The 20,285-nt window shown below is 43.8% G+C and overlaps 1 protein-coding gene and 1 long non-coding RNA gene across 3 annotated transcripts in view; one reads left to right on the forward strand and one right to left on the reverse strand.

Annotated features, from left to right (window-relative positions):
* Positions 1–89: 89 nt before the first annotated feature.
* LOC148890764 (uncharacterized) lies at positions 90–2,763 on the reverse strand. Its single transcript, XR_016116727.1, has 3 exons — positions 2,630–2,763; positions 2,432–2,551; positions 90–969 (listed from the first exon to the last, which is right to left on the reverse strand). It is a non-coding gene; the product is annotated as an uncharacterized LOC148890764 (long non-coding RNA).
* A 2,947-nt stretch (positions 2,764–5,710) lies between these two features.
* LOC148890765 (uncharacterized) overlaps positions 5,711–20,285 on the forward strand; it is a 42,138-nt gene continuing 27,563 nt past the window's right edge. For both annotated transcript variants that reach the window (XM_089010268.1, XM_089010269.1), the window contains exon 1: positions 5,711–5,877. The gene's annotated coding sequence lies outside the window, so the exon portion shown is untranslated. The remainder of the gene's footprint in view (positions 5,878–20,285) is intronic.

Consider the following 20,285-nt stretch of genomic DNA (forward strand, 5'->3'; position numbering starts at 1 on the left):
ATACAATTTGTTAGATTGCCTTCATACATCTTGTCAACCTTTATCCAAAAAAACGGAACCTTTTTTCAAATAAGGAAAGTGGGATAAAACTGTTTTAAGCACAGTGCATTCCAACACCATGTTCATGTGATGGTGGAACAAATGGAAAGAAGGAAATAGACCCTGTACCGGGGCAGCAGATAGCAGGCAAGGATAACAGGGTAAAACCATTGTACAGGGAACGGGACAGGATGCTGCTGCTGTCCTTTCAAAAGCACTCAGGAGTCAGTAGCTGCACACAATTAATCATTACAGTGCATGACAAACTTGATCACATCAGTGGGACAATTGCTTGTGAGTGTTTTGATTGAACCACAGCTGAATGCAAACATTGCTTAAAGCAGAATCACCTTGGCTGGTGGGCGGCCCGGTAGTCGAGTGGTTAGCACAACGGCTTCACAGTGCAGAGGTCGCCGGTTCGCGTCCCGGCCCGGCCTCCCTGTGTGGAGTCTGCATGTTCTCCCCGGACCCGCGTGGGTTTTCTCCGGGTCCTCCGGTTTCCTCCCACACTCCAAAAACATGCATGGCAGGCAGATTGGCCACTCCAAATTGTCCCTAGGTGTGAGTGTGAGAGTGACTGTTGTATGTCTTTGTGTGCCCTGTGATTGGCTGTGATTGGGTGTCCCCCGCCTCGTGCCCGAAGACTGCTAAGTTAGGCTCCAGCAACCCCCGCGACCCTAATGAGGAATAAGCGGTACGGAAAATGAGATATGAGAGACCTTGGCTGGTGAAAATTAACTTTGGCCACAATCCAAACTGGAGTTGGTGTGCTTCAAATTCTAATACAGTAAAGTCTCGTTATATCGATATTCAAGGGAGTCCGAAAAAATATCGATATAACCGGGACTATCGATATATCCGATATCGATATAACGAGACTTTACTGTATTTCACTCTTTGGCATCTTCTGCAGGGCTTCTTCTTTCGCAGCTGGAAAAGGAGAGAATTGAGGAAAAATCAGTCCATCTTAACACTTTCTTTATACAGTGAGACCTCAATTTACGAACGCCTTATAATACGAACTTTTCATCATACGAACGTCAAATTTATGAAAATTAAGCCTTATAATACGTACTATTTTCATAATACAGACCCACCACGGCCGGTCCATCAAGCACACGACCTTCGGATCTGGCGAAAGTGATCTTCGGCAGAAGCACGACCGAACAGCGCGGCGCTACTTTCCATACCCCTTCTCATTTAATGCACACGTCGATCGCCCACTTGGAGCTTGAGGTGCGTTCAGGTTCAAGAATAGCGCACAACTTCTTAAGACTCTAGGCTGTTTGGAAAGCATTGTCTAACTGAATGAGCGGTGACAAACACTTCCCAACGTTTTTGTGTTGCTACACTTGAACGCACCCCTCTGTCAAGTTGCGATAGAAGTGATTGTGATTGGCTAAACGGTAGAGTCATGCGTCATGGTAAGCCAATCAGAGCTAGTGTTTTCACACACACCGGAACAGTGTCAATAGTCACGCAAAATTGTCACGTGCGAGTTGACAGCTCGGGCGTGGCCTACGTTCGCGACACTTCATTTCATTGTCGTTCTGCAATTTCATTTCATTTCAACGAGTCACTGTCACCTCACCAGTGACATGAGTACGACGAAAGTTCATCGCTACGTCTTGTGCTTCAAGTGTTTGCTTTGCACGAGGTGATTGTTAGACGCGAGTGTGCCATTTTATTCGTCCTGCCCGCCTTCTTTTGTCGCGTTTTATTCCGCGTCCGTGGAATCATCGGACTCGAGCCTTTTGTTGTCATAAAATCTCTGCCAGCACCTACGGGACTCGAAGTGAATGCAGATGACATCGAGGAGCTTGTTGCTGACCATAATGAGGTCATCTACACAGAGACTTGGATTTGCCTTCAAGAGGACAAGCATAAGCAGGCCATTCAACAGTTGATGTGCAGGCTTTTATTGAACAGTTCCATTCAGAAAAGGCTATAAGAATCATCAACATGATGAATGATAATGTGATGCCTCAGTTTCGTAAGACCTGACAAGTCAGAAAGCAACAGGTGTCAATTAAGAGCCATCAATGACCATCACAAATGTAAACTTTATTATACAGTGCAGTGTATTTCTTTCATTACAATACAATAGCATGTTTATTATACATAGGATAAGGAAGGTTGTGTGTAGTTTTAAGGCTTATTTAGTTGAGAAGTATATTTTATGGAAACCCGGGAACGGATTATTCCCATTTTAATGGTTTCTTATGGGAATTTTTATTTTGAGAGACACACTTTTCGCCTTACACACTCTGTCTGGGAACCAATTAAGTTCGTAAGTTGAGGTCTCACTGTACTTAGTATGTTCTGACGTTGTGACACTGACAGAATGATTTTTCAAACAGCGGCAGGCCTGTTCTGCACTTCTGTTACATACTTTGGAGAGCATTTGCCAACTTCCTCGGCCCCTAAATGTCTTCACAAATCAACCATTGGCTCTGAAGCAAAGGCCAAACCGTCATCTTTGATGCCGAGGATAAAGGACATCATTGCCCTCCTGAAAAAGGTGGAGGAAGACGATTCTTCTGACAAATGGAAAACAACAAAACAATCACGGAGATCGGCAACACCGTACCTCTTCAGAGAAAGTCAAGGAGATGACTTTCGTCACTTGCTTCATCAATTTGTGTTTCACAAGAGCCGTAGAGGAGGCTGTGCACCTGGCAAAAAGAACGCTTGCCAACTCAACCATTTTGCCGCTTGTGAAACTGCTGCCGAGCAACATAAAAAAGCAGCACTTCCACCTCCACTGCCTGTTCCACCACTACAAATAGGTGAGGCAAACTCTCTTGAGAATCCTGGAAAAATCAGCGGAACAAAATAGTGTTGATAGGAAAATGTACGCAACAATAGAGGTGAACTTAAATCTCTTTCAACCTTCTGTATCCTGTGCATATCATTCATAACAGCTCAAAATGGGCTTGTTTGAATCTGGAAGTGAAGTTTCAATTTTAATTCACTTCCATTTGCTAATGTAGGAATGTGCACGCGCATAAACTCAATTGAAGTGGAACCTGTTGAAACTTGATGTTGACCCGCTTTATCTTTATGGAATTCACTCCCACAACCCGCCAGCAAGTCTGATTCATTAAAAAAAAAAATCAAACCCTCATGTTCTAAGTGGCTTTTCTTTAGATTAGAAGATTAGCCTTTATTAGTAATAATATAATAATAATACATTTCATTTATAGGCCCCTTTCAAAACTCTCAAGGTCACTTTACAGTCACTGGATAAGTTTTTATGTGGCTGAGCAGTGGCAGCCACACGCACCAACGTTCACTCAACCTGGAAGTAACACAAATAGATAGAAAGCTAGCTAGCTAGCCAATATTTTGCTAATAGTTGGCTAGCTAGATAGGTAGCCAGCCAGCTAGATAGCTATATAGCTAATAGATAACTAGCTAGATAGCCGAAAAGGGAGCTATATAGCAAGATAGCTAGCTAGATAGCTCATAATTCATTTGGATTTCACAGCACTTTTGGTCAATTTTTTTGGAGGGGTGTTGTTTCGTTGATAAAAATCAAAAGCGTTATGGGATCAAATCAGAGCACAAGTCTCACAGTGGATAGATTTACATATCACAGCAGCAAAGTTATGAAGAAAAATGGACAGTAAAAGATAGAAAAAATACAGGGGTGCACGGTACCGATATGCTAAGTCCATTGCTACCATCCTTCGCAACAAAGGTTTACACAAAGGCGTTATTTACTAGATGCTTTCATGTGACTAATGACACCGAATTTGTCACGTGCGAGTTGACAGCTGGGGCGGGGCCGCCGCTCCCGACCTCCGCCAGCTGATGTCAATCCCTGATTACCGATACTGGGTCATTTCAACGAGTCGCTGTCATCTCACCAGTGACATGATTACGACGCCTCGCGCCTCGCCAGTGTCTTGGACTTGCAAGCACAAGAGTTTGCTTCGCCCGAGGTGATTGTTAGCCGTGATCGCGTAAGTTTGTTGCTTTCCGGGATTGCGTATTTTTTCACCCCCGCGTGTCATTTTATTTTGCCTAGCTGTATAGGCTGGACGGATCGCCCCCGCCCGCCTTCTTTTGTCAGGTCCGTGGAATCATCGGACTCACGCCTTTTGTTGTAATAAAATCTCTGCCAACACCTACGTCTCTGCCGCCTGCTTAGGGATCCAACCCCTTTTATTAACGTTCCGACGAGTTACCTATCCCTGTCACGCTCAGAACGTGACAGTATCATTGTGTTCAGCTGATAGAAAAGGCTTGGCATGATGTTACCCTTCGATCCTTGAAAGCAGCATGGAGGAATTTGTGATGTGCAGGCTTTTATTGAACAGTTCCATCCAGAAAAGACTGTGGCTATGAGAATCATCAACATGATGAATGATAATGTGATGCCTCAGTTTCGTAAGACCTTACAAGTCAGAAAGCAACAGGTGTCAATTAAGAGCCATCAACGACCATCACAAATGTAAATAAAGTGACTTTATTATACAGTGCAGTGTATTTCTTTCAATACAATACAATAGTACATTTATTATACATAGAATAAGGTATGTTGTGTGTAGTTTTAAGGCTTATTTAGTTGAAAATTACATTTTATGGAGACCTGGGAACGGATTATTCTCATTTTAATGGTTTCCTTTGGGAAATTATTTTTGGGATACAAACTTTTCGCCTTACACACTCTGGGAACCAATTAAGTTTGTAAGCAGAGGCCCCACTGTAACAAATAACGTGGCACACCACAAAAGGCAGACAGTCATTCAATTAGATTTTTTAATTCGATATTCTTATATCTTCACGAATGCTAGTCTCTTTTTGTGTATTTTTTTGTGAAAGTTCAGTGGCTTATTTTGTAACGAATCTTAAAGGGTCGTAAAAAGCGCGATATGAATGACGTTTTCTTCCTCCCTTTTACTATTTGAACTCTCAAACATAAACTACGACAAACGGCTTCGCCCGCTGGCCACAACTAGTATCAGTCTCTTTTCTGACGGTTCATATTTGCTGCACATTTCCTTCAACCGGTGACTGCTATCCGCACAAAATGTATGATCTACACAGAGTGGCCCTTTTCTTTCCTTCTCCACACAAAAAAAAAAACGTGACGGTGGTTGTGGTGGCATTTTAAAATTTGATCGCTTGTGAACGGTAATACACGGAAGGTTGTGATGTTTGACTTGGTGATGCATCAAAGCGGAATGTTCTGACGACATCGCGCGAAATGACAGCGACCCCCTCTGATGTAATGTGGGCCTTTAAAAAATATTAAATTTGAAAACGGGGTGAATGTCAGTCAAAAGAAACATACGCATTTTGTCATTTCACGGTGCGCCACCGCAATTGCAACGCACACGCACCTGGATTATACAAAATTGTTTGCACCGTGATTTTAAATGTGAGTACTTGCTGGTGACGTGTAAAAAAGAAACGAAAGAAAAGCAAAATGGGTTCATGTACACCGCTCAAATCACAACCTGAATGAATGCGTCGTTTTCCCTTTTGCCTCCCTTCATCTGAAACCCTCCCTTTCTCCGCTCCCTCTCTCTCTCTCTCTCTCTCTCTCTCTCTCTCTCTCTCTCTCTCTCTCTCTCTCTCTCTCTCTCTCTCTCTCTCTCTCTCTCTCTCTCTCTCTCTCTCTCTCTCTCTCTCTCTCTCTCTCTCTCTCTCTCTCTCTCTCTCTCTCGATCTCTGATAAGGCTTTTTACCGTCAATACACGCCAGCACGCGCTCCCTTCTTCTCTTTTTTGCCATACCGGAGGAATAAACACAGTGGACTGACTACCCGTGTGCAACAACCAACCAACCTGCTCTCCTGTCCTCTTTTCGGCATGTGGTTCTAACAAGGTATGTTGAATTCTTATGTTTTGTATTTCCTGCCTCCCCAACGTGGGCATGTCGTCATAAAATCCGTCTTGAATACCTACTACCGCGATGTAGTTATGCGATGTTGCGTTTGTTATTTTGCTGGTATGATACCGTGCAGGAACATAAGGGCTTGGGTGCTTTGGTAAATTATCTGATATAACGCGTGTGGTGGACTTTGACTTGGCTTGTTTACCGACCTCTACCGGAGGAGGAATGCCATCGTGGGAAGGAATGATGGTGCTTATGGGGTATCAAGAAGCAGGTTTTTGTGATCCCACCCAGCCCCGAGTAGTTTTGACATCATCATTGCGGGCTTTGGAAAATCTTGCAGGGTCCACCGTCACGACCGAGTTGCGTGCATGTTCTCCGATCAGCTGTTTGACCGTGTCAAACACACCCATTCGTAATGACACACACCCATACGTTACACGTTCAAGCACTGCTGGGACATGCACGCAGTGTGTTTTTTTGCCAACATGCTCGGGCTTGTTGTGTGAGGTCCAATGGCTGTCTTGTTTTGTTTTCGTGTTGAAGGTGCGACAAAGTGGTTGACGTGAGCAGAAATGAAGAAAGGTATTGGGTCACGTGATCATTCCAACAAATGGAAATGGGCACCTCGGAGCAGTTGGAACAACGTCAATTGTTATATTTGGTGCAGCCGGATGACCTACAGCAGGTCGTTGTCCAAAGTAATAATAATAATAATACATTTAATTTACAAGCGCCTTTCTGAACACTCAAGGACACTTTACAACAAAGACAACACACAAAACAGTAAAATCATGCATAAAGCAATAAATAATAAAACAGCATAATAAATTAGACCATGTAAGCAAGTTTAAAGAGGTGGGTTTTCAGGTGAGATTTGAAAGTAGGAAGGGAGTCAATGTTGCGGATGTTGGGTGGAAGTGAGTTCCAGAGTTTAGGAGCGGAGCGGCTGAAAGCTCTGCACCCCATCGTTGTGAGATGGGCAGAGGGCGTGTAGAGGTGGAGGGAGGAAGAGGATCTGAGGGCCCGAGTAGGAACGGAGATTTGAATTAGGTCAGACAAATAGGGGGGGCAAGGTTATGGATGGCTTTAAATGTAAACAGAAGTATCTTGAATTCAATACGGAGTTTAACAGGGAGCCAGTGGAGCTGTTGGAGGACAGGAGTGATGTGGTGAAATGAGGGTTTTTTTGTGATGATCCGGGCTGAGGAATTTTGGACTAGTTGGAGTTTATGGAGACATTTTTGATTGACCCCGAAAAGAAGTGAATTACAATAATCGATACGGGAGGTGACGAGACTGTGGACGAGGATAGCAGTGGTGTGAGGGGTGAGAGAGGGACGGAGACGATTGATATTGCGGAGGTGAAAATATGCAGACCGGGTTATGTTATTTATGTGGGAGTGAAAAGATAGTGTGCTATCAAGGATGACACCCAGGCTCTTAACCTGAAGGGCGGGGGACACGGTAGAATTGTCAATGGTGAGAGAGAAACTGTTTGCTTTGTGAAGGGTGGATTTTGTACCGACAAGGAGAAGTTCAGTTTTTTCGCTGTTTAGTTTGAGAAAGTTATGAGAAAACCAGGATTTGATTTCTGAGAGGCAAAGTGTAAGGGATGCAGGTGGAAGAGAGGCGTCGGGTTTACTGGAGAGGTAGAGCTGGGTGTCATCCGCGAAGCAGTGAAAATGAATTCCAAATTTGCGGAAGATATCACCAAGGGGAAGAAGGTATATAATAAAGAGAAGGGGCCCCAGGACAGAACCTTGGGGCACACCAGAAGACACAGGGGAGGACCGTGAAGTGAATGAGGTAATTTGGATAAACTGTGAGCGGCCAGTGAGGTAGGAGTGAAACCAACTGAGTGGGGTGTGTGTCACGCCTAGAGTGGAGAGTCGGTTGAGCAGGATGGGGTGAGAAATTGTGTCAAAGGCCGCAGATAGATCAAGAAGGATGAGAATAGAGAGGGAGCCGGTATCTGCTGCTATGAGAAGGTCGTTCGTGATTTTTATGAGGGCTGATTCAGTGCTGTGGCGGGGACGGAAACCAGACTGGAATTGTTCGTAGAGGTTATTGTGAGTGAGGTGAGAGTGGAGTTGACAGGCGACGGTTTTTTCGAGAATTTTAGCGATAAATGGAAGATGTGAAATTGGACGTAGGTTATTGAAATCATTGGGATCTGAACCAAGTTTTTTCAGGATTGGTGTTACAGCTGCGGTTTTAAGAGGGACAGGAACAATTCCAGTGGACAGTGAGGAGTGAATAATAGCTGAAATAAAAGGGAGGAGAGCAGGTAGACAAGATTTGATGAGGACAGTAGGGAGGGGGTCAAGTTGACAGGTGGAATTCTTGGACTTGGTGATGAGGTCAGAAAGTAAGGAGGGATGAGGGAGTTCAAAAGACGACAGCAGTTGATCGGGAGTAGGAAGGTTGGGGGAGGGGGGGGATACAGAGGAGCCGAGGTGCTGGTGGATCTTGTTGATCTTTTCAGTGAAAAACAGAAGTAGTGCGTTGCAGGTGTCTGAGGAGTGAAAGTGTGGGGGGAGAGAGATAGGGGGTTGAATGATTTTGTTGTATAGGGAAAACAGAGTCCGTGAATTCCCACTGTTACCATCAATCAGTCCAGAATAGTATTCCGATTTTGCGCGTGTGATAGAGTCCTTGTAGTGGGTGAGGTGAGCTGTGTACATGTCCTGGTGGGTGGTGAGGCCGGTCTTTCTGTAAAGTCTTTCCAGCTGCCGAGTTTTCGCCTTGGTGGAGCGGAGTTGGGCGGTGAACCAAGGGGCGGATCGAGTGAATTGGACTGACCGGGATTTAACAGGAGCAAGGGTGTTGAGCATGTGTGCAAGGTCCATGTTGTATTGGGAAACAAGTTCATCAGGGGGGGAGTTGTAGTCCGGTTTGAGGTTGGCAGCCATTGCAGTGAGGGTGACAGTGTCAATGTGTTGGATGTTCCGATAAGTGATGATGCGCGGTGGCTTGGGGAGAGAGAGTGTGATGGGAACGTTAAATGAGACGAGGAAATGGTCCGTTACAGGAAGTTTGTTTGCTGTGCAGTTGGCGGGGGTAAAACCACAGCAGCATATTAAGTCCAGGGTATGCCCTTTTATATGCGTGGGGAAATCAGAGAATTGGTGTAAGCCAAAACTCTCCAATGAGGAAATAAAGTCTTTGGTGAGGGGATGGGTGGAATTGTCAATGTGTATGTTGAAGTCCCCAAGGATAATAATATTTGGTGACAGAGTGGAGAGGTGTGTGAGGACGGCTGAGAAGTCTTTTAAAAAGTCACGATGTGGTTTAGGGGGACGATATACAGTGGCTATAACTGTGGGAGATGGACCAGAAATTTGACACGCAAGGCATTCAAATGAGAGAGTTTCCGGGACTGGTACTTGAGTGACTTTCCAGATCTCGCGGTAAAATATCGCGAGACCGCCTCCGCGGCCCGAGAGGCGGGGTTTTGAGAGGTAAACAAACCCAGGTGGCGTCGTGTCGTTCAACTCGGAAAAGTCCCCCGCCGTTTGCCAGGTCTCATTCAAACAGAAGAAGTCCAGCTTACGGTCATTAAGGATGTCTTGGATAAGACAACCCTTACCCGTAAGCGAGCGGATGTTCAGGAGGCCGAAAGTGACGCTGGTGGTGTCATTTTGAGGGGTATTGGCCGACCTAGCCAGGCCGGCCAACACACTGTGTTGCACGGAGCGGCTGTAACCTCTGCGTGGCCGGCGGAAAGATGACCACAGGGAGGTGATATCCTTGGAGTCGTCGAGGTGAAAGTCTCGACGTGATCCGCGGTGGATATACCTCCGGGAAGGGCGGCGAGCGATTTACGGGAATCGGAAAATCGCCTGTGGCACGCTCGTCCACCGGGAGCGGAGTTCAAGCAGCTCTGACGCCGAATATTGCAGCCGTCCAACGGGTCGTTGGAGGAGCGACATGATAGCACCCAGCAACGTCCAGAGACAGGCAGCGCCCAGGTTAGCCCTCAACAGCGGGTACAGGTGGGTGGAGATCGTCCGTGTTCTCGTTCGCGGTCCGGATAAACGACCGGAATCACGAGACGATCCGACAGCCAAAGCGGATTGGAGTTCGACCATAAGTTCCTCTGGTGACTGTCGAGTATTTCCAGTGGTACAGGAATCGTAAAAAAACAAAAAGAAGCCAAAATGTTTGCGGGCGAACAGCGGCAGCTAAAAGCGCGCCAGCGTACATTCGACCCGGAAGTGAAAATTGCCGACAACCGACAAAAGTCCGGCCCACGGGCAAAATGCGATTGATTGTAGACAAATACATTGGGCATTAGCGCTGCCATTTAGAGACTCAATTAGGAACAGCAAATTAGTCTCGGAGTCCCCCAATTTTGTAAAATGGTGATTTTCTAAATTAAAAAAATAAAATAAAATGGCGACAAACAAAAACATTACAATTACTCCCATTCAACTGTTACAAACAAGTGTTAAAAAAAGTGAAGCGGATATTCCATTTCAATTTTCAATGTCGATTCAATTTTGATATGCGTGTTTCAAATGAACCAAAATGAACGTGAAATTAAAATAATAAAATTTAAAAAAGATGAAACCTAACTGCACGCTGAAATTTATTTCAATGAATTGCTCTTATAATTCATGAACGTCTGCCAAAGTTGCCCACTCCCTACACTTTTAACACACCAAATCCGGCCCCCTTGGCAAAAAGTTTGGACACCCTGACCTACAGAGTCGCAGTTCTTGGGTCCAGGGTTCAAGTCCTCCCAAACGTCGCTCTCATCTTCCAAAATATATCCACGTTAGATGAACTCAGTACTTTCAAGGCATGCACATCAGCCAGAATGCTCAGGGTGGGGAATTGATTAATCCCAGAGTTGATTAAGCATCCAATCAAAACTGCCATTATTGATATGCTGCCCACAAATGTTGCACGTTGGCACAGATCTTTGCTCTTTACTGCAGTGCCTTTCTGGTTCAATGACTCATTTTGTTGTCTAATTTGCAGTGCAGTAAGGTGACAATACACACACACTCACGCACGCACGCACGCACACACACACACACACACACACACACACACACACACACACACACACACACACACACACACACACACACTCACACACACACACACACACACGTGTCAGTCAGTGTGCATTTCACTCATGCATTAAACAGCCAAACCCCCCCACTCCCCCAACACATTTTCTGCATGCTATTCAGCATCTCAGCGTGCTTCATGAATGAACACAGTGTGGAGAACCAGCGTCTGACTTCAGTTTTGCTTTGGATTCTTTTCCGTATGACAGTGGGAGGGTTGGTTGTGGTTTGTCTTTGCCGTGTTTGAACACTCGCAAAGAACTTCATTTGACATTCAAATAATGACACATATTGTTTTATTTTTGCCTGTGTCACACCAGGATCCAACTCCCTGGGAGTTGGATTCGGAATGGGTCATGGTGTTGGAGGGGGAACAGTTGTCATTGACGGGCCGCCATACGGTGGAATAAAATTGATAGAGTCTAGAGGGGGGAGGGCAATGGAGTGTTGCTTTGGTTTATTACGGCTTCATTGACATCTGCCGCCATTTTAATTTTCGTTTGAGTCAGTTTGTTTGTTTCCTGTAAGATTTTTCTGCAGTTGTACAGTTCAGTCTTCTGAATCATTTGTGTGCATGTAATACTTTGTTTTTTCTATTCGTTCCCCCCTGGCCCCTTCAACCACTTTCAATTTGATGCAGTAGATTGCAAACTTCCCCATTGTGGGATGCTTAAATGATTAAATCATTCACTGCTAGACGATGTGCAGCAATGTGTCCACTCCAGTGCCAGGGTTTTTGTCATTTTCACTCAAATTGCAGAACCCACAGGATGTTGAGTTTTAAGACTTCATAAACATTCAATGCAGCGTAAAAAACCTTAGAGTCTCTTCTTTCATCAGAAAAAATAGTTAATTCCTATATTATATGGGTCTGGAGTTATCTGAGCTTGAAATGGGGGTGGCTATACAAAATACTATACAATACATACATATTGATTTCAAGTATATAGCGCTTTAACAATAAGTGAAGCTGTAATAAAGCGTGAGCATGGACAAAAGGCAAATATTGCCCTCTCATGCTTTATCGGCACCCCCGCAAGAAAAAACAAAACCGAACAAATTCGGGAAGGGCGCTCCACGTCGAACTTTTAAATTCCCGAATAAATTTGGGAATGGCAGCGAATGAGTTAAACGGCATTTGTCGAGGCATTTTTTTTACAAACACCTTTGCGTCTTTTCTTGCAGTGAAGAGCAAGCTTCTGGATTTGAAAATTATGCTTGACAAAGCGATCAAGTCATTGATCAGATATAGGCCGGACACTGGACAGAGCAGGAGTTTGGCTGATAGATCGCTTACGCTCGCTTTTGGCTTTTTGCTTTTTGTGCTTCTGGGGATAAACTTCTTACCTTCTGGCATGACTCATTTGTCACCCATCCGTTGTAGGACTGAACCGTACATGATTTGATTGTTTTGAATCAACGCATTCCAACTTCATTTATCAACAACAAATGTCATTTCAAATTTGGTTTTGTGGCTTTTGACGAACAGTTGATGTCGCGGTAATGACCTCGAACCACGATTCTGCTGGTGGTTCATCTCGACAAAGGTATCCGTGCTCTACTTATTTCATTGGCTTTTTGAATGCAGATTTTTTTTATTGCATTTTTGATTTTTTTTTCATCGAGATCTAATATTATATTTATACATTTAATTTCTAAGCGCCTTTCAAAACTCTCAAGGTGTAATTAGATTGTGGCATATGACCTAATAAAGGGCCCAGTGAGTGTATATTGCCATATAATTGAGCGTGAATTTGAAATTACATCATGCTGAAACTGGAAATCAATGTCAAAGTTTCCACCCCGCACTCACTCCCACAGCTCATGATGATGTTCCCAACCTGATCGGATCTTTCATTGAGGTTGTGGTATTGTTTTTCTTACCACTGATTTCACCATACATAATCTTTTTTTCCAGTGAGGGGGAGGGGGGGCTGTTATGAAACATACTCCCCCAAGCAACAGCAGGTCTCAGCTATTCTGATGAAAACAGTGACTCAGCAAATTCTACGGCCCCTTTCTGTCATATACACCAACAGCCCTTTTTCCTGAAAGCCTCAGATTCTCTCGACTGTTGTTCGCTGTCTCTGTTGTAGTGCAGCAAATATACTCAAAATGCCTTCTTTATCCCCCCTGGTCTCAGGAAGCTAGCCTTACACGAGGTGAGGTGACTTTGAAGGACGACAATACCCTGGAAAAGTAAAATTCATGACTGTTCGTGTCGTTCTGTGATGATGTCAAATGGAGCAAGAGTGATGTTCCTCTGCCATGATCAGAGGTCACATACTACTCCCCCCCCAACGCTCATCCAACACCAGGGTCAGTGCTGTACTTAGTTGATGCTTGACAAGTTGCCTTTGGTTTTCCACCTGCATAGAGTCAAGTAGGACGTTATGACATCATCCTACAGTGTCAGTATGTCTGTGCTTATGTTGACGTTTACCCATTAATAAATAACATTAGTCAAACTAATGCGCTGTTAGCATCTGCTAGACAATTTAGCATAGTATCAATGATACTTATATGTAGAGCAAGGGTATCAAACTCATTTTTGCCACGGGCCACACTCTACTTACGTATTCCTCTCGGGGGGCCGTTATGAATTTGAGGAAGCCATGAGAATGTTTCATTCACTCCACATATGACATCTAGAGCGGACCACAAATGAATGAATAACTAGTTTTCTAATTTGAAGTCCAAAATAATGACTGTTATTGTGGTTTAGATGTGTCAATTTTAAATTTTGTTTCAGACTTTAGCAAGCATTGTGCTGGTTGCTTTTGCGGACCGAATAAAATGATGTGGCGGGCCAGATTTGTCCCCCCAGGCATTGACTTTGATACCTGTGATGCAGAGTACAAAGCTTTTATCTTTCTGAATTATGGTAGATGATCAGAAGTTTGTCTGCGGGTCGCAGATTGCATGCTATCTACGCACAGCCGCAAGTTCACTCGCTCAACGGTTATTGCAAAACCTCCTGTGTGTCCAGGGAGTCATTTCGCTACATGATAACCCCACCCAGAGTATGGCCCAACAAATAATCCGATCCATCACCAGGTTAGCACCAGAACTCGAACTGGAGCCAATTTCGGTAGTGGAAAAAGTAAGGCACTGGCCTGAAACTAGCATTAGCACTAGCGTGGTGGAAAAGAGCCATTAATGTTCGATGCGGCGAGTGAAACAGGATTCTCGGATTTCTATCAACTGTTATTTACCTCAAACAAATACTTTGTAGAGGTTGTTGGCATCATTGTTTGCCGAGGATGATGAGACACCCAGCAGGTGACTCCCAGTCCCGTTTGGCCTGTCGCGCTTCTCTACTTGTCAGACAGGTTGGATCACACTCGTAAGCGGCTGTGCCGCACTGTATGTGCACTCATTGTGCTTTCCAAGTCTTGTTTGGGAATGCATGTGTGGCTTTTGTTCGCATTTGGCCTTTTTCCTGTGAGAAAATAAACCAATATACTTTTCATATCTTCTTAGGTCTTGTGACACTTTCACACACAGAGGGAAAAAGAACCTTATCAGACACCCCTCACCAACCCAGCCTCAGTTCTTCTCAATGACAAATTTGATTTCGGTGTGAGGATTTTACTTGGCCTGGTCAGTTTTGTGAAAAGCTAATGTATGCTATGTGGGATTGGTTGCGTGAGATGTGCCAGTTACAGCATCTTCATGAGATGGAGTTGAACGAGAAAGTGAACTCGCCTGGGGCATCTCCCTCAGCATTTTCCTCATTATACATGTGTATCTGGGTTGTTGAATCTTCTCATTCGGGTTCAATAATTCAAGATTGAAAAAAGCTCTTCCTCTTCTGCTTGAGAAGTCCTTTTAATGTTAGTCCACTTGTTTGGAAACGTGTTGTATTAGCGGGACAGGAGCTTGTGATGCCTAGTTGACTTTAATGCCGCTAAGCTTGGCTCTGTTCCCACGCGAGGTGCAGATGCATCAGCTTCTCCGTGACCTGGAACACGGTAAAAGGCATCGCGGCTCTCGATAGATGGACGGATAAAACGCTGTGTCACTTGTGTGAATGACCCTTCCTGTCCAGAGTGCACTCTGCTGTTTATTTGGTATCTGCACAGAATAACCAGCAGAATGCATCTTTTGTTCTCGGTGCTGATATATTTCTTCCACTTTGTTTCATTTAAATGAACGAAACGTCTCAGACACACATTTTGTGATGTTATTGTTTCGTTGTAATATTCAGTCAAATGTCGATTGACTTGTTGCCGCATTTTGATTGAAGTGGACCTTTGTAGCTCAAACTTCTTCTTTTCCTTTCGGCTTTTCCCTTCATGGGGTCGCCACAGTGAATCAGTGTCCTCCATCTTCAGAGGTTTGATCCGCATGTTTGTTTTGGCCAAGCTATTACGTCGGATGCCCTTCCTGACACAGCCCTCAGTATTTATCCGGGCTTGGGACCGGCACAAGAAGACTTATGTCCCTTTGTGGTTACATTTGTCGCTCAAACAAGCACTGAATATGAAAAATGTTTACTTTGCTGGTTCACGCCTGCTAAGAATAGAAAATAGGTGTTCCTCTTGGATGTGTCTCGGAAACTCTACACATTGGATAGAAGACGTGTCAGGCTGATGATCTAAACAACAATGTTTTTTCCCTCAATGCCAGACTATATTGAAAGGCTTTACTGTTGTCACTTTCATTTTTCAACATGATGGCTCAGGATTCAAAATTTTGTTTTTTTCCCTGCAACCAAGAAGAAATGATGTCAATTGGGAGAAGTTACAATTCATGCATTTGAAAGGTTAAGGTGCGGATACATTTATTACAGTAATCGCCAGAAAAGTTCTCTGTACTTTTCAATGTTACACAACAGTGTAACAGCTCTGTGTTGACGCCCGCTGGATTGTATCTTCTTGTTGCAAATTTTTATTTTCCTGCCAAAACTAGGGCCCTCCTATATCAAAATGTGCTTTGGCGCCATTTTCCCATGGTAAGCGCTGCAGGGGTGCATCGTACCACCGACCTCGACAAATCCGCATTCAGCGACGCACACCACATCTGTAGATCTGTCAAACGTTGTGATGCACGGGTGGCATCATTTCAATTCGCGCTTGAGTCGCTTGGCTTCAATTTCATCACGTTAGTTGCCAGTCTTCACTGCCGCCGAAATGTGCCTCAGACAGCTTCTGCGACAAACAAGTCAATGACAACCAAGAGTATGGTGTGCATTTATTATATGCATTGCCCCTTTTGTCTTTATGTGCTAAACCTGGAAAATATCTGAAAGAAAGGCGACGATGTGGTTCGACCAATTAATTTGGTCAAACAATAATCTCAGCTCCAACTGGAATTTTTTTCCCCTGCCCTTGCACATCATCTGTTACTGTGTGCTGATCCTGGACATCCTCATAACCAAATGCTGCCTTCGGCGGCTCCCTTTTTATATTCATAACCATGGCAACAGTGGCCCCTGTTTGTCTTTTCAGTTGTCTCGCTGTGTCATGGACAAGGGACCCTTCTCACCCCTTCAAATAGTAAAACATTCATTCTCCAATTTTTGTCAATTCTTTTTAATCAAATGGAAACATTTTGTTTGACTTCAGGCTGACTCATTAATGCACCGAAGGAGCTAAACTGCGATCGGATTTTAAATGATGAGTATTCAAATTTTAAATGTCAAGTGAGAAAGAGCAAGGAGGGGGGCAGGGCGGTAGAGAGTGAGGGGAGGGGAGAAAAAGAGAGAGTTAGTGAGTGAGTGAAAGAGTGAGTGTGAGATTGAGAGACAGAATGAAAGATAGGAAAGTAGAAAGAGAGTGAGAATGAAAGAGAGAGTGAGAGTGTGTGTGAGAGAGAGAGGGTCGAGAGAGATTGAGAATGAGAGTGAGAGTGAGTGAGTGAAAGAGTGAGAGAGAGAGAGAGAGAGAGAGAGAGAGAGAGAGAGAGAGAGAGAGAGAGAGAGAGAGAGAGAGAGAGAGACAGAAACAGACACAGAGAGAGCAAACATTTTTCAAATCAAAGTCTTACAGATGATTTAATCTTCCTTGTTGCGATGTGTTACTTGAAAAGTATTTCTTCGACACTAATTACTAGGTTCCTATTTTCCAGAGGTTTGGCATTTTAGGTCATTGCAGAAACAACGAAGACACAAACATAAATAAATAAATAAAATAAATAAATAAATGAACAATGCAGACATTAATGAGGCTTTGAATAAAATACATACAATAAATCCAACAGAATGAATTAATGAATGAATGATGCACCCGTGTTTGAAAACAGGGCATCATGGTGGGGGATAGGCAAGCGCATGACTTCATTCATTCATTTCCCTACGTGCTTTTTGCTGAAATGCACAGCATCACTGCCAGTTTTTTTTCTTCTTTCTGCTGAGACGGATGCACGACGGAATGGGTTTTCATGACACAATAGAGTGTCGCCAATGCATCGCCGATGCATCATCATTTCCAAGAGCTGCAATGAATTGTCATTCCCCGAGCCCACTTCAACCTTCACCGGCCGTGATTCTTGTATTGATGTGAGGGGGGGCCATTGGAGGGGAGGGACATTGAATAAACGGAGTGAGCGCGTAATAGCCGTCCGTTTTGTTTCAGCATCAGAACAGGCGGCGGCGGATGTCACCAGGGGATGCTGAGATCAACGTTGACCTTTTTTTTCAGGATGTCATTAATATTTGCGAAGAGAATGTCAACCCATTATATTGGCCGTTCATTCCAGAATCGTTGTCGCCGGTATTCAGTCAAAGTCTCCAAAACAAAATTTACCACAGTCAGGGGAGCGTTCCAGATGGTTGCAACGATCAAGTGTGAAGTTTACCTGCACAGAGGCGCAAGATATGGGAATAGTGGCAGCAAATGACCTACTTTTCTCAAATCCTCGCTCCAAAATGGCCGAAAGTGTCATGTGGGTGAAAAAGGTGAAAAGGTCAGAACACGGGTTATAACAAAGGCCATACACAATTCAACTTACCGTATTTTCCAGTGTATAAGGTGCACCGAAAAGCCTTGCTTTTTTTTCCAAACATGACCCTGCGCCTTGTACGCCGGTGGGCCTTATATGTGAAGTCATATTGAGCCACAACAGGTCTCGCAACGACTGTCAGCAGCCAAAATGATGCCACATTTATATTTTATATTTGTCAAACTTTTTTATACTTATAGAATATATTTGGAAAACGGGGCGGCCCGGTAGTCTAGTGGTTAGCACACCGTCTTCACAGTGCAGAGGTCGCCGGTTCGCGTCCCGGTCCGGCCTCCCTGTGTGGAGTTTGCATGTTCTTCCCGGACCCGCGTGGGTTTTCTCCGGGTCCTCCGGTTTCCTCCCACACTCCAAAAACATGCATGGCAGGTATTGACCACTCCAAATTGTCCCGAGGTGTGAGTGTGAGAGTGACTGTTGTATGCCTTTGTGTGCCCTGCGATTGGCTGGCAACCAATTCAGGGTGTCCCCGCCTCGTGCCCGAAGACAGCTGAGATAGGCTCCAGCAACCTCCGCGACCCTAATGAGGAATAAGCGGTACGGAAAATGAGATGAGATGAGAGATTTGGAAAACGTTAATATATACTGTATACGTCTGTGTAAGCTCTCAGTCGTACAGGAGTGGTCCATCGATGGTCCATCAGCCGTCATCTGTACTTCTTTGATCTGTACTTTCAAAGAAGTACAGATGACGAAGTACAGAAGAAACTTTTTCATCAATATATACTGCATATATATTATATTTGGTAAACTTTTCTGTATTGATATATATTATTTGGAAAACATTGATATATTCATATATTTTATTTGGAAAACGTTTGTATATTTATATATTATATTTGGAAAACATTTGTATATTTATATAATATATGTATTTGGAAAACGTTAACAGATTTATATATATTATACATATTTGGAAAACTTGTCTATATTTGTATATTTGGTAAACATTTGTATATTTATATATTATATTTGGAAAACATTTCTTTATTTATATATTACATTTGGAAGACTTTTCTATATTTTCTTTCACTTTTTTCATTCCTTGAAGGTGCACCTTATAGTCGGGTGTGCCTTATATATGGAAAAAGTTTGAAAATATACCATTGGAGGTGCGCCTTATACTACGGTATGCGTTATACACCAGAAAATACCGTAACTCGACTGCACGTTGCGGAGTCTTCCCTGCTTTGGACGTTGTTGACCTTCACGTTACACAGCTTCAGCCTCATTTTTACACACCGTGCCGCTGAAGTGACACCGCCGCAACACTTGCTCTCTTATCTATCAAGCGCTTGTTATTCTCTTGCCCTTTGCAGCGGTGACGCATCGGCTTTATGTAATATTCAGTACGTGGAACCACGGATGTAATTCTCAGTTAATTTGTTTTTTCTTCAGGTCACAAACTTCTTGCGAATGAATTGACGCAGTCACTGCAGTTTGCCTCAGATGAGTCCACACTAGATTCACCAGCAATGAGTTCTGGGAGCGGATAGAGAATTGTGTTTGCCTGCAAAAGGGACAGTCTTGGCGCTGCTCATTTCTTTTTCACGGCCCTTTCGTACCGCACTTGTTTGCAAATTACATATCACGCGGGGAAAGATGTCCAGGTATTTGACTGAGCGCACGCTGTTTACTACCTTGTAAAACAGAAAACACATGCACACACACGCACGCACACACGCACACACACGCACACACACACACACACACACACGCACACACACACACACGCACACACACACACACACGCACACACACACGCACACACACAGACGCACACACACACACACACACACACACACACACACACACACACACACACACACACACACACACACACGCACGCACGCACACGCACGCACACACACGCACACATCCATAAGTGGGAGGACAGAAATGACTGGATAGAAACACAGGGTACTTTGTGTGTGCGTGTGTGTGTGTGTGTGTGTGTGTGTGTGTGAGTGTGTGTGCGTGTGTGTGCGTGTGCGTGCGTGCGTGTGTGTGCATGTGTTTTCTGTTTTACAAGGTAGTAAACAGCGTGCGCTCAGTCAAATACCTGGACATCTTTCCCCGCGTGATATGTAATTTGCAAACAAGTGCGGTACGAAAGGGAGGTGAAAAAGAAATGTGTATATATATATATGTATATATATATGTATGTGTATATATATATATGTATATATATATATGTATGTGTAGATATATATATATATATATATATATATATATATATATATATATATATATATATATATATATATATATATATATATATATATATATATATATATATATATATATATATATATATATATATATATATATCCCATTTTAGCTCGGGTCCTC

Source organism: Hippocampus bargibanti, linkage group LG12 (assembly GCF_051943395.1).
Source record: "Hippocampus bargibanti isolate YZ-2025 linkage group LG12, ASM5194339v1, whole genome shotgun sequence".
In the NCBI taxonomy this organism is placed as follows: Eukaryota; Metazoa; Chordata; class Actinopteri; order Syngnathiformes; family Syngnathidae; genus Hippocampus; species Hippocampus bargibanti.